This window comes from Alligator sinensis, unplaced genomic scaffold (genome assembly GCF_000455745.1).
Source record: "Alligator sinensis unplaced genomic scaffold, ASM45574v1 scaffold308_2, whole genome shotgun sequence".
NCBI lineage: Eukaryota > Metazoa > Chordata > Crocodylia > Alligatoridae > Alligator > Alligator sinensis.
Window position 1 is genome coordinate 6,374 of NW_005842082.1, and position 12,390 is coordinate 18,763.

The 12,390-nt window shown below is 44.9% G+C and overlaps 1 long non-coding RNA gene across 2 annotated transcripts in view; it reads left to right on the forward strand.

Annotated features, from left to right (window-relative positions):
• The first annotated feature begins 898 nt into the window (after positions 1-898).
• The window catches only part of LOC112550332, a 68,708-nt gene continuing 57,216 nt past the window's right edge, over positions 899-12,390 (forward strand). The window contains exons 1-4 of one of the 2 annotated variants that reach the window (XR_003094121.1): positions 899-1,134; positions 5,380-5,513; positions 6,847-6,964; positions 10,445-10,812. This is a non-coding gene — a long non-coding RNA (uncharacterized LOC112550332). Of the gene's footprint in view, positions 1,135-5,379; positions 5,514-6,846; positions 6,965-10,444; positions 10,813-12,390 lie in introns of those variants that run through there. The other variant, XR_003094120.1, reaches the window with a different exon arrangement.

The window sequence follows — 12,390 nt, forward strand, 5'->3', positions numbered from 1 at the left end:
GCCTACCCTGCTACCACTAGCCAATAGATTTGTGCCCTAAACATAGACTGATGGGCCCTTTAACCATAACCATAATCATAACCCTATCTTGGGATGCTTCAGCCTAGACCTGGGTGGGAAACCTAAAGGAGCTGAAATCAAACAAAGAGCTTGGAAAATCCCCAAGTCCCATTTTATAGTCTAGTTGACTGATCCTCTCCTGCCAAAGCCCCCATGGTAGCAAGGAGAACCCTACTATTTCAGGGTTCACCAAGCCATGTAAGGAAAACCATCTCCAAGGCTAAGTCTCAATAGGGGAGCCCCAGATTCTACCCCACATTACACTAACCTGTAGATCCCCATCTATTTGAGCTATAAAATTACATGGGGTAGGGGGGTTCCCCACTCATGAATACAGCCAGAATCCTTCACCCCCACTCTAGCATTATCCCTAATCTTAACCATAACTCCAAACTATAACCTTACCTTCTGTTTAGGCTGCTCCAGAAGCCAAAGCCTAATCATGGGTGAAAGCCTCACAGAAGCCAGAAACAGAAACTAAGGTTGGAGAGCCTTCTGAGCATCCTGAAACCTAGATGGGAAGTCTCTGTCACAACCCCCATAGTAGCAAGGGGAGCCTGGCCAACCCAAGTCTGCCCAGGTCCCACCCAACTTAGATTCGCGGGGCCTGTAAGCTCCCATCATGAATACAGCCTAAACCCTTCCCTTACTCTAACCCTAATCCTAGCCCTAGCCCTACCTCAGGCTATCCCAGAAGCCATAGCCTGGTTGTGGGTATGAATCCCATAGAAGCTAGATACTAAAAGCTGTCGGGACCCAGGGCAGCCGGCCAGCAGCTCTCCCTGACTCCCACCCGGGCAGATAAGGGTCCGTCAGGCGGGTACTTGTGACGCATGGAGTGGAATTAATTAGGCGGACGCTTATCGGTTGCAAAGCAAGATTATTTACTCACGCCGTCAAGGTGGTGAAAGACAGAGGTCAGATATACTTAGTTACAGCTTAGAGTTCATTCGGTCGTTCTGCAGACATATATACGGGCCGGCGGTTTTATCGGGCATGCGGGTCAAGGGTACGCCAGGGAGGTCGTGGCGGGAAGACGCTGACAACTGATCAAATTGTCAGATTTACTCCAAGGTGCGGACAGAGTTGTCTTCCATTTGGCGGAAATGTAGCAGGGTTTTGTTTGTATGATAGCCAATTGTTTTTCACCACGTCATAAATTTAATTAGAATCGCCAATTGTATAGTGGTCTTCGCTAGGGTGTTATCATAGGGTCACTCCTTGTTTTCTTTGACCAATTATAATGATTTATGTACAGCACAGAAGGCTAAGTTTCATTTCATGTTGGTGTCGCAGTTATAAATTTCTTTTTGACATGCGCAGCAAAAAACTGTTACTATCTTCTTGTTAGTTAACTCTTAGTTAACCTAGTGCAGACTAAAACTGTTTTGAATGGTTTTACTTGTTTGTGACATGGGCACTACTTAATTTGGTTTGTGACAAAAGCAAGGCTGGAGAGCCCACCATCTCCATCCCAAAGCTTAGCTGATAGATCCTTATCTGCCACAACACACGAAGTAGGAAGAGGAGTTTGACCACCCCCAGCCTAAGCCTATCTGGACAGTGCCAAGTTATGCCCTGCTGGCTAGTAGCTTGTAGAATGCTACTGACATGTGCCTTAAAAATGTAGGTTGTGTGGCTCTTGAAGCCTCAATCATGAACTCAGCCTGAAGCCTTTCCACTTCTCTAACCCTAGCTGTTGTTTGGGCTGCTCCAAAGGCCCCAACCTGAGGCTATAGGGCACAGAGCTATGCAATGAGCTTGGATAGACTCAAACCTCATTCGAAGGCAAGCTGGGAGATCCCTGGTTGCCAAGCATCTGTAGTGGCAAACAAAATTCTACCACTTTTGAGCCTAACCCAACCCATTGGAGTCCAGCCACCCCCAAGACAACCCTTCAGTGCGGGAGCCTAAATAAGATTCTACCCTACTTGCCTATGCCCTAAACTTAGGTTGGGAGGCCCCTTTCATTCCCATTCATGAACACAGCTCCTTCTCTAACCCTATTCCTAACCATGTAATGAGCCTAGGCCCAACTGAGGCTGACTATTTCCCATGCACCAGCTGGAGGTAATCAGAAAATCAAGACTGAGTCAATCCCTTATGAAGAGGTCCCAGCTGCACTCACTATCTAAGCTCAGATCAGACAGCAGAAAGCAGTCTGGACAACTGACTGTTTCATTTCACATCTGGCCTGTTTAGAACTCCTAAACCTGACTTGGGTTTGGCTTGGACTCTCCTCCCAGTTCCTGTTTATGACCTAGATCAAATACTTACTTGTACCAGGTCTTCATCTTGATATCCCAGACAAGGCCTGATACCTGGCTTGACCCTGGCATATACTCTGGTAACCCCCTCACCTAGTATGTTCCACTCAGTTGGACTGCCTATGACTTGCTCACCTCCTGATGGCAACTGGAGTCCTCCAAAGTTCAAGAAATGCAGCTGCATACCTGCTGTGACTCAGGCCAGAAGCCAATGGGTGCTAGAGCAAGCCTCTCTGCTCAGCCAGAGCAGACAACTTGGGCTGAAGCTAACCCACCTACCCTGTTAGGGAGGGTTTCCAGAGGAGGTGCAAAGCATCCTGGGATGCTGGGGGACTGTAAGTTAACTTGAATCTGGAGGGGATCTGGGGCAGAAGTTCAATAAACAGATTTAACCTAAATCAGTTAAGTCTGATACTACATCCATCCAGGTTTATTTTAAACTGGTTTTGGCCATTTTGAAAGAGGTTTATGTGTACTGAACTTCTGTTATCTTACAGATTTGAACCAGTTTCTGATCATTTATACCAGTTTATGTGTAACTTCTGTCCCTAGCCTGTATGTCACCTCTCACAACAGCCTGAATCATATGTACATGGTAAAATGCCTTATGAGGTTACGGTTCTGCTTTATGCTGTGTATGTTTAAAAACAACTCAATGCTGAGCTAAAGGCATCTAAATCCCAGGAGGGTCAAAGCTGGGAAAGGTACTCAGGCTGGAGCTAATTGTGGACAGCAAGCCTAGTGGGATTAGGGATTGAGCCCGAAAGGCTTGTGGACCTGATTAGAGAACACAAGAGCCCTGTAGAACTGAGCAGAGACATCTAGCTTTGGGAGATAAATAAAGAGGGTGGAGCTCAATGGGGCATATCAGGAGTAAACACTGGCCAGGCTAAGACAGGAACAATCCAGTGGAAGGCACCTCAGGTTTTCTACAGAACTGTGGGCCTATTACCTAATTATAATTACTATCAAGTCATGGCAAGTGAGAGACAATTAGGCACTTTGGGATGTCAGGAGGGCCAGCAGGCAAGGACTGACCACCAGGGGGTGGCAGACCAGCCCAGGATACCCTAAGGTCTGCTACCCTGAAACACCTATCCAGGAAATGGGAGACCCTCACTTCTCTTCCTTAAAGAAAGGTGGTGCCCAGGAGGTGTCAAGGCAAGTGGAAAGAGAAAAGTATCAGACAATGTTCAGGGCACCCTGAAAAGTTGGAAGTTCCCAAGTGACTGTGAAGAGAGAACAGCTGAGTTAACTTTGGGTGTTTGGTGCTGTGTGGGCTGGACTGGGGACAGGAACTGTACAGGTATAGATTCTCAAAGCACCATGCTCTAGCACTGCATAGCTGAAAATAAAGCTCCCCAGACAGATCCAGGGAGGCCTTCTTCCTCGTGTGAAAGTTCTGTGTCTGTAGAGGCAGAAAAGGAAAATTAAAAAGCTAGAGAATACTTGGGACACAAACAGGATTATGAAGTTTAGAAACAATGCAGATCAAAAAATTGGGTTTTCAACTTACCAAAAATTTTGTACAGCAAATATCTGCTTTCTTTGAACGTTTGAATACAACATGGCTTTTGTTGTGATGTGCTAATGAGCAATAGAATTAGTCAACTGAATATTTAGCGTCTTGTGTAGATGCGCCCACTGTGACCTGTACAACATAAATTCACTTGTAATCTTATGCCAGAGCTGTATTTGCTACAGAATGTGAACAGGCTCATGTATAGTTTTGATCTGGCCAAAATACTGGAGTATTATTTTCATCTGCTTAGACTGTTGGCATATTTTTTCCACGCAGGCAAACAGCAACCACTTCCTTTCAGTCTAAGGTTTTTCTCTGCCCCAAAATGTCACTATTTAAGTGATATCAGTTTTAAATTTAATTTACGTAAACAGGACACAAACTGATTTGCAGCTAGCTTATGTCAGTCTAGTCTTTATTCAGTCAGTTATCTAAATGACTTGCAAAATAAAGTGACTAAATTTGATTTGACTAAAGTCTGAAGTTGGCCAGCTGTAGGTGAATCAAACTTAAATTGTTTTGGGCCAGCCCAGAGGACTTGGGCTTCTAAAATGGGATTCAAGCACCAAAATTCCATGTAAATTCCAAACTCCAATCCTGAAGTTTACTTAGTGTCACCATGTTTAGAAGCACTTAAACTCTATTCAGAAGTGGATCCAGGATTTTTCAAGAGAAGTATGTGGGAGTAATGACTGGAACTGGATGGGTTGCTATACCCCCTGCTCCTAGCTTTCTCCTCCCAACACTGGGGTGGGCAGACCATGCCATGAAGCAGCATCTGGGGACTTTTTAAAGTCCCCAAAACATGTAAAAAGTTCTCTCCTTGCTCAGAGGTATGCCCCCTGTCCTTGTCATCCCCCCTATCTCCAACATGCAGATGCTATCTTTGGTGTCCTGGGGATGGGGGGAGCTCCAGAGCTACTCCAGACAGGCTGTGTGTGGTCCATGTCCAGCCTGGGACAGGGGTAGCAGTGGTGATGGCAGCTAGGCAGGTTCCTCCTTCCTGTGCCAGCTCCCAGGCTGGTGGGGAACACCTGGGCTAAGTACAGATGGTCAAAAAGCCTGAGACTGAATCAATTCAATCTTTGCAGGTTAGTCTAAGCTTCATAGATTGAACCGACAAGCAAGTGAACAGACATTCACTTTTGATTCCAGAAATGCAACCACATGCCTGCAGTGGCCCAGGCCAGAAGCTGGAGGGTACTAGAGCTTACCTCCCTACTCAGCAGGAGCAGACAGCTTGGGCCAAGGGTACCCTGCCTTGCGGGAGAGGTGTAAAGCATGCTGGGCTGCAGGGGGACTGTGGGTTAACTTGAATCTGGAGGAGATCTGGGACAGAAATTCAATAAACTGATTTAACCTAAATCATTTAAGTCTGATACTACATCATCCAGGTTTATCTTAAACTGGTTTCAGCCATTTTGAAAGTGGTTTATTCAAGTATGTCACAGAACTTCTGTTGTGTTGTGTTACTGATTTGAACTGTTTTCCAATCACTTATACTGGTTTATGTGTAATTTCTGTCCCTAGGCCTGGAGGGGATGAAGCAGGGAGAGGGAACCTGCCCACTGCCACTACTGCTGCCACTGTCTTGGCCTGAGCCCAGCTTTCTTGCTGCCTGGCTGGAGTGGCCCTGGAGCTCTCCTTGCCCTTGGAACAGCGAGGTCAGCAATGTCAAGCAGAAAAAAGGGAAATGGGAGGGGTGGTGTAGAGAGGGGCTGTGCCTCTGAGCATGGAGGGGAAAGGGTGGGTATTCTTACTTTCTTCGGGGACTGCTGCTCCTGCCATGTGGTCAGAAAGGGGGCATGGTTGCTTCACTGCACCTGCTCTGTACTCACCCCTGATCCTGTTAGTGCCTTAGTTTTCAACCTTAAATTTTAAATCCCTAAGTTTGCTTTTGGATGTGCTCAGAAGCATCTCATTCTTCACATGGATGACACCTCAAAGGCTGAGCTGACATCTGAGCCCCATTCAGAAATGAATGATACACCTATCAGTTTAAGGACCATACAAAATGCAGTGAAAGCTGTCACTTTAATTGAAAATGGAGAGAGAGAGAAAGAGAGAGAGACACACAAGAATCAATAATTCTTGTTACAAGAAACAAACAAAATCTTACAAGAAGAATTTGAAGCATTAGAATATCTCGTGGCATCCATTCAGAGGGTATATATGACTGGAAAGATCTACTCTATGCATTTTGGAAACAACATAAGCCAACATAAAGCACACAAGGGAAACATGATCTGTGAGTTGTGGCTAAAAAGCAGTTGGAAAACAGTACTCAGATACTTACCAATGGCTTACTCTCTAACTGGTGCAGCTCTGAAGAGGTCTAATACTGGGGGCGTGTCTACACATGTGCTTTGATGAGCAGTAGCCTATTTTACTTCACCGTAAAGCGTCACGTAAAAAGCTGTGCAAATATGAGCGTGCACAGTAAAATTGGCTACTGTGCATTAAGCATCACTTAAAAAGCGCGTGCTTGCAGTACTGCGCATTAGGGCAGCCTAATGCACATTTCTTTAGTACCTTACATTGGAGGTAATAAATTTAATGCACATTAGGAAAAGCACTTTAATGCATGTGTAGACGTGCTTGCTGATATTTTCATTGATGCCTTGGAGGATTTGCAAATGGTACCAAGATAAAAGGTACTGAAAGCATTTTTGGGGGATATGGGTAGAATTCAAAATGATTTTGACTAATTGAAATAGTTGTCTGCAATAAATTGAAAGCAATTCAACAAGGACAAGTGCAAAGTACTATACTTTAGTAAAAGTAACCAACTACATGCATACAGAATGGAGAAGATGGGCTGGGAGGCAGGTTTGTAGAAAATCATCTGGTAGTTTCTGTGGATCACAAACTGAACATGAGTCAACAATATGCAACTGCAACCCCCCTCTCCCACAACAGCGTATGGGGATGTATAAACAGATGTGTATTATATATAAGACACTGAAAAAATCTTTTCTCTCTACTCATCCCTGATAGCACTCCAGCTGGGACTTTTGTTTCCAGTTTTGAGCGCTGCACTTCAAAAAAGTTCTGGATGAATTACAGAGTCTGGAGGAGAGCAATAAAAAATGGTCAGAGAGCTAGAAATTAAGAAGTAAGGAGAAGATTGAAAGAATTGGGTTTCTTTATTCTAGAGAAATTAAGATTGGGGGTAAACATGAGCATTCAAATACAAGTACTCCTCACTTTTTGTTATCCCAGTTAATGTTGTTTTATTATTATGTCACTGATCTATTAGAGAACATACTCGTTTAAAGTTGTGCAATGTTCGGTTATAATGTTGTTTGGCTGCCACCTGCTAGTAGGTAACAACTGTGATGTAATTGGATTCACATAACATTGTTTCACTTAAAGTAGCATTTTTCAAGAATGTAACTATGACATTAAGCGAGGAGTAGCTATATATAAACGATTGTTACAAAACGGAAGTTTTAAAACTTTCGTGTCCATTGGGGATAGGACAAGAAATAATTGGATTAAATTTCAGCCTGGGAGATTTAACTGGGTATCAGCAAAATCTTTCTAATTGTAAGGGTAGTTAAGCAATGGAATAGGTTACTTTAGGAGGCTGTAGCATTTTTCTGACTGGGCTGTGGAATAGTCATACCTAGTTATTAGGGCCAGAGCAAGTACCAGGCAAAGAACCAACGTCTAAACCCAGGGATCAGGACAGGGTCACAGATGGCTTCTGTAGCCAGTGGCCAAGGTGGAGTTTGGATACCAAGGCCATGGTCAGGAAGTCAGAACTAGGAGACTGAACCAAGCCAGGTTTGTGAAGTCAGTCAGAAAGCCACAGATGACAGGCCAGCAGCTCAGAGATATATTCAGAAGACATATATAAACACCAGGAATGAGGAACAGGAAACAAGGGCACGGCTCAGAGTGAAAGCAAGGGATTAGTGCAGTCTACAAGCCCACTGCTTGTGGTGCTCTGTGTTAGGGTGGGGTGACTTTCTACTAGTGCAGTAGCCAGTGATTGACTGTAGGAAGAATGACTCAGTTGGAGTGTTGAGTCACCACAAGGAATCTCCATAATGGGAGGTTTTCAAGAGTAGGTTGAACAAATATATTAGAGGGTCAACTGTAGCACTTGGGATGCTCAGGTCATCCTCTTATATTAGCCAAACCCAGGACTGTTTAGCTTCCCAGAAACAAGATGAGTCCAGTTGGCCATACAAATAGCTGTCAGCAATGGCAAAGGTATTATTGATCCTGACTTGGGTTAGGGTGGAGGGTAAACCACAGGTGCATACAAACATTCAAATGAACCAGAAGAAATTTACTGGTTTAGATTCTGTCTCTGAAAATCCCTACCAGTAGAGCACTGTACAAGCATTTGAATCTGGGCAAGTGCCTCCCAGACAACCTGAGCTGCTGAGGGGTCACAGCCAGTAGGTCCCTGTGCATGTATCCCAGCATGATCTGCAGGCTCCCCTGGCTGCTGGATATTGCCAAGAGCAGCTGAGTGCACAGGCCAGCCCTGACTGGGTGGCTGCCTTAGGAGACCATGCCCTTCCAGAGCTTCCAGGGAATCCCTCCTCTGGAGTGAAGGCCAGGGATTTCTCTACATATGAGTTGGACAGGTGGATTATCCAGGGCTCACTGTTCTTCCTGAGAGGGCTGGAGGAGTGCAGGTTCAGGTATAGGGGCCACCTTACCAGAAGGTTTAGGGGTAAAAGAGGAGCTTCCTCTATTGTTGGGGCTACCAGCACCTCACAGTCTACTGAGGGACCCTGATGTCCTCACCCACTTGTCCTCCTTCAGAGAATTTGCCTGTGGGACCTTTGACCATACTTAGGGGTTGCTTCAGGCCCCCAGACCAGAGGTTGGATGTCTTTCTCCAAGCTGCGGTTGATGTCTCCACCATGTGTGGACAATACACATGGCCTAGGGGGCTAATGGCTGTAAGGTCACACCCCCACCATGATGCTTTTCTCAGATATAGACCAGAGGGCCTTTCTCTCATCCTTGAGCATTTCATCCACCATCAAGGGAGAAAATAACTTGGTCTTAGTCATAGTACCCAGAGTCTCTCTCAAGGCCATCCTCTGTTGCTAGGATGAGCAGACGAATCCCTCCCTCAGACACCGGAATTACACCCATGCTACCCCACCTACCTCTCTAATGCAGCAGGAAGCATGGCCCCTTCCCACCTCCAAACTCTTATCAATAGTTCCACCAACCCCCGGCTTTGTGTTCCCCATTGTTGGGTGGGCCCTGGCTGGATTCTGATTAAAAACCAGCATTGTGAGCCAAGGATCACCCACCCCCTTCTCCTAGTTCAGCACCAGAGCCAAGGTTGAAGCTGCCAAGGCAGAGTCCACTTCACACAAAAGGTAAGTGGACAAGAGGGACCCAGGTACAGAGGACAACCCCAAATCCCACCCCCGTACGCTCCCTGGGGGAGTAACTATGCATAGTTTAGACCCAAGCATTTGGCATTTGGGTGGCCCTGCTTTTCTCCATAGTGGTGAAAGGCCCTAGTGGGTGTCCATACAGTCGAGGCCCCAAAGCGCATTCATGCTTGATTGAGTACACTGAATAAAATATTAAAGTTCCAAGCCTACAAACACACATATGTAGCTTTACTTTTTCGGGTAGCCACAAATCATAATTTTAATCCTTCTGTATCTTTCACATACTTCTATGATCCAGGCTTTTTTGTATTGAAAGTAATATTCATTTTTCCCGTGAAAAATGAGATATGGAGGAAATTTTTCAAGTATGTCACAGAAGCACTGATCCACCTGGAAAGCATTATAGCTTTAAACATTTTTTTAAATGTAAAAATCTCTTCTTAATTAAGTACTTTTCTATTTACTGCTCTCTAAAGCAGTTATTCATAAACAGAGATATCATATTTGGATTTAATCCAAAGTAAGATTTTGATATAGCAAAACTAAAGTTGATTATATTATTAGCTGAATATCAAAGTAGGAGGAATAATCATTTCCCAAATTATGATTTGTGTACCACACAACCTCCTCTCCATAGACCATTTTATTTCAAACAGGCAGAGAAAGGGATTTAAAAATAGTTAAGCATTGTAGGTTATTGTATTTTGAACAGTCTCATATGGGTTCAATACACTTTATTCTTCATGGGACACAGGGACACAGAATTTGACTCAGAGGAACTGAAGAAATTGAACAGAGGAGCAACGGTAAGTCGAAGGAACATATTTATCAGTCTTACAGGCAAATGAGCTGCTTTTTAAATGAAACAGCTACTAGAATGATTTGCCATTTCTCGTGGCACTGTGACAAAGCATACATAGTGACAGGAATTCAACAGAACCATCACTATAATTTGCAATACTAGTAGAGAAATTTGAGAACTGTTATTTTAATTGTGTTGTAATTTCTCCGTATACTTCGGTAATAAAAGTATTTAGATTGTGATGTGGCATACCAGAAATCAATGAATATCTATGTATGTTTGAGTGTCCACATATGGGCAAGATTTTTTAAAAGTCTCAGACAGTTACTTGTAAATGCTTACTTGCTGTATACCAGTACCCAATATTTATTTGGGGAACTTAAAGTATGTGCCACTGCCTCTTTTTCATTTGTAGCTGTGCAGACCTGCATTATATCTCTGGCATCACCAACAACTTAAAAGAAAAATTTTATTCCATCGTACTCTAAATATAGATTTACAACCTTCATTCTTCTAAAAAGCAACAGTAATTAAAGAGACAGCTTCAGCGATTTCAGTGTTTCTGTTGCAGTAAATGTTTTTTAAGGTCTCCCTGTCTGTCCCTGTGAAGAAAAGTACCTGAGATTTAAGTCTGCTTTCAAATAAGTTTCCATGTGTGTATGCACTTGGGGATCTGTAAGTTTGAAGAATAATAACTAACTGATGACTTATTACTTTTAATTCCTATTAGTTGAGTTAAAAGAGATTGAGCTGGATTTTATTCTTCTTATGCATTATAAATAAAATTCTTTACTAGCTTTGAGACTGCTACATTTGTTCCAATCCAAGGATGACAATAGACAAATGCAAGTACCAGCGATGGTATAATTTCTTGTGTTTAGTCTTTATTACTAGTGTTTTTAGAAATTCTATATAGCAATGATTTGCAGAGCAGCTCAAATTAACTCTAAAGGAGCTGGCTTGGGTACTAGAAGCAATATAGACACACAGGGTGCATCCACACGAGCATGCATGTGAGTCTTGCAGCACCTCAAAGCCCTCAAATTTGCAGCACAGGGGCAAAATTACACCCCTGGATATCCAGGAGCCAAAAAAAAACTGTGGGGGAAAAAAGTGGGACAGGGCTGGGCTGCAAGTGTGGGGTGGGTCTGGGTCAGGCAGTCATTGGAGGGGCTGCAGGAGCTGGCAGGGGATGGGGCCAGGTGGGCCAAGAATGCGGGAGGCTGGGGGAGCAAGTGGGAGTGGTGCATGTGGGCCCTGCAGGGGTGGCTGTAACCCCTGTGGGGGGCTGTAGCCCTTGTGTGGGGCTGTGGCATCTATGGATGCTCTGTAGCCCTATGGGGGGCTGTCTGTGAGATGTGCAGGAGGGCTGCACCCTGCAGGGGGGCAGGAGACCCACCCCTTCTGAGCAGCCCCCCCACACAGTTCCCCCACAATCCACCCACATCTTTTCACACACCCCACCTCCCCCCACATCTCTCCACAGCCACCCACATCCCTCCCTTCCCACCCTGCTCCTGCAAACCCCACATCCTTCCCAGCACACACCCTGTGTGCCCAGCTGCCAGACAGAATGAGACCTGTTGGCAGGAGCTGTGGCTGCAGGGGCAGCTGTCCCCACATCCTGGTTAGTGAAGGGGTCACAGGGAGGTCTAACTTCTCTATGGTAAGAAAACCAAAGGCAAACAGCAAAACATATAGGTATTTAGAATTAATTTTATTATGATGATAGAGACACTGGTAGGCTTCCAAATTGCTTTAACACTGTACATATATCAATAAAACATTGCCCAAGTGGTCGCTGTCTCTCTGTCTCTCTCTATATATAGTATCACAGTGCTTAGGGTCAGAAGGGACCTCGACCCCCTGCCCTGGGCAGGAACAGGTGCTGGGGCCATATCACCCCAGCCAAATATCTGTCTAGCCTCCTCTTGAAGACCACCAAGGTAGGAGAGAGTACCACCTCACTTGGGAGCCCATTCCAGAGCCTGGCAGCCCTAACTGTAAAGTAATGTCTCCTAATGTCCAGCCTCAACCTTCTCTCTAACAATTTGTGGTCATTATTCCTAGTAACCCCAGGTGGTGCCTGGGGGAACAGAGCCTCCCCCAATTCCCACTGGTCCCCCCCTGGTGAGTTTGTAAACGGCCACCACATTCCCTCTCATCCTTCTCTTGTGGAGGCTGAATAGGTTCAGGCCCTTTACCCTCTCTTCGTAGGGCCTGCCCCGCTGCCCCTTGACCATGCAAGTGGCCCTCCTCTGGACCCTCTCAATGCTATAGTGGTCTTTTGTTTTAATTGTGGAGAAACATGGATTTTGGGGGTATTTTGAAGAATGACTTTGGGATTTTTTTATCAGGGAT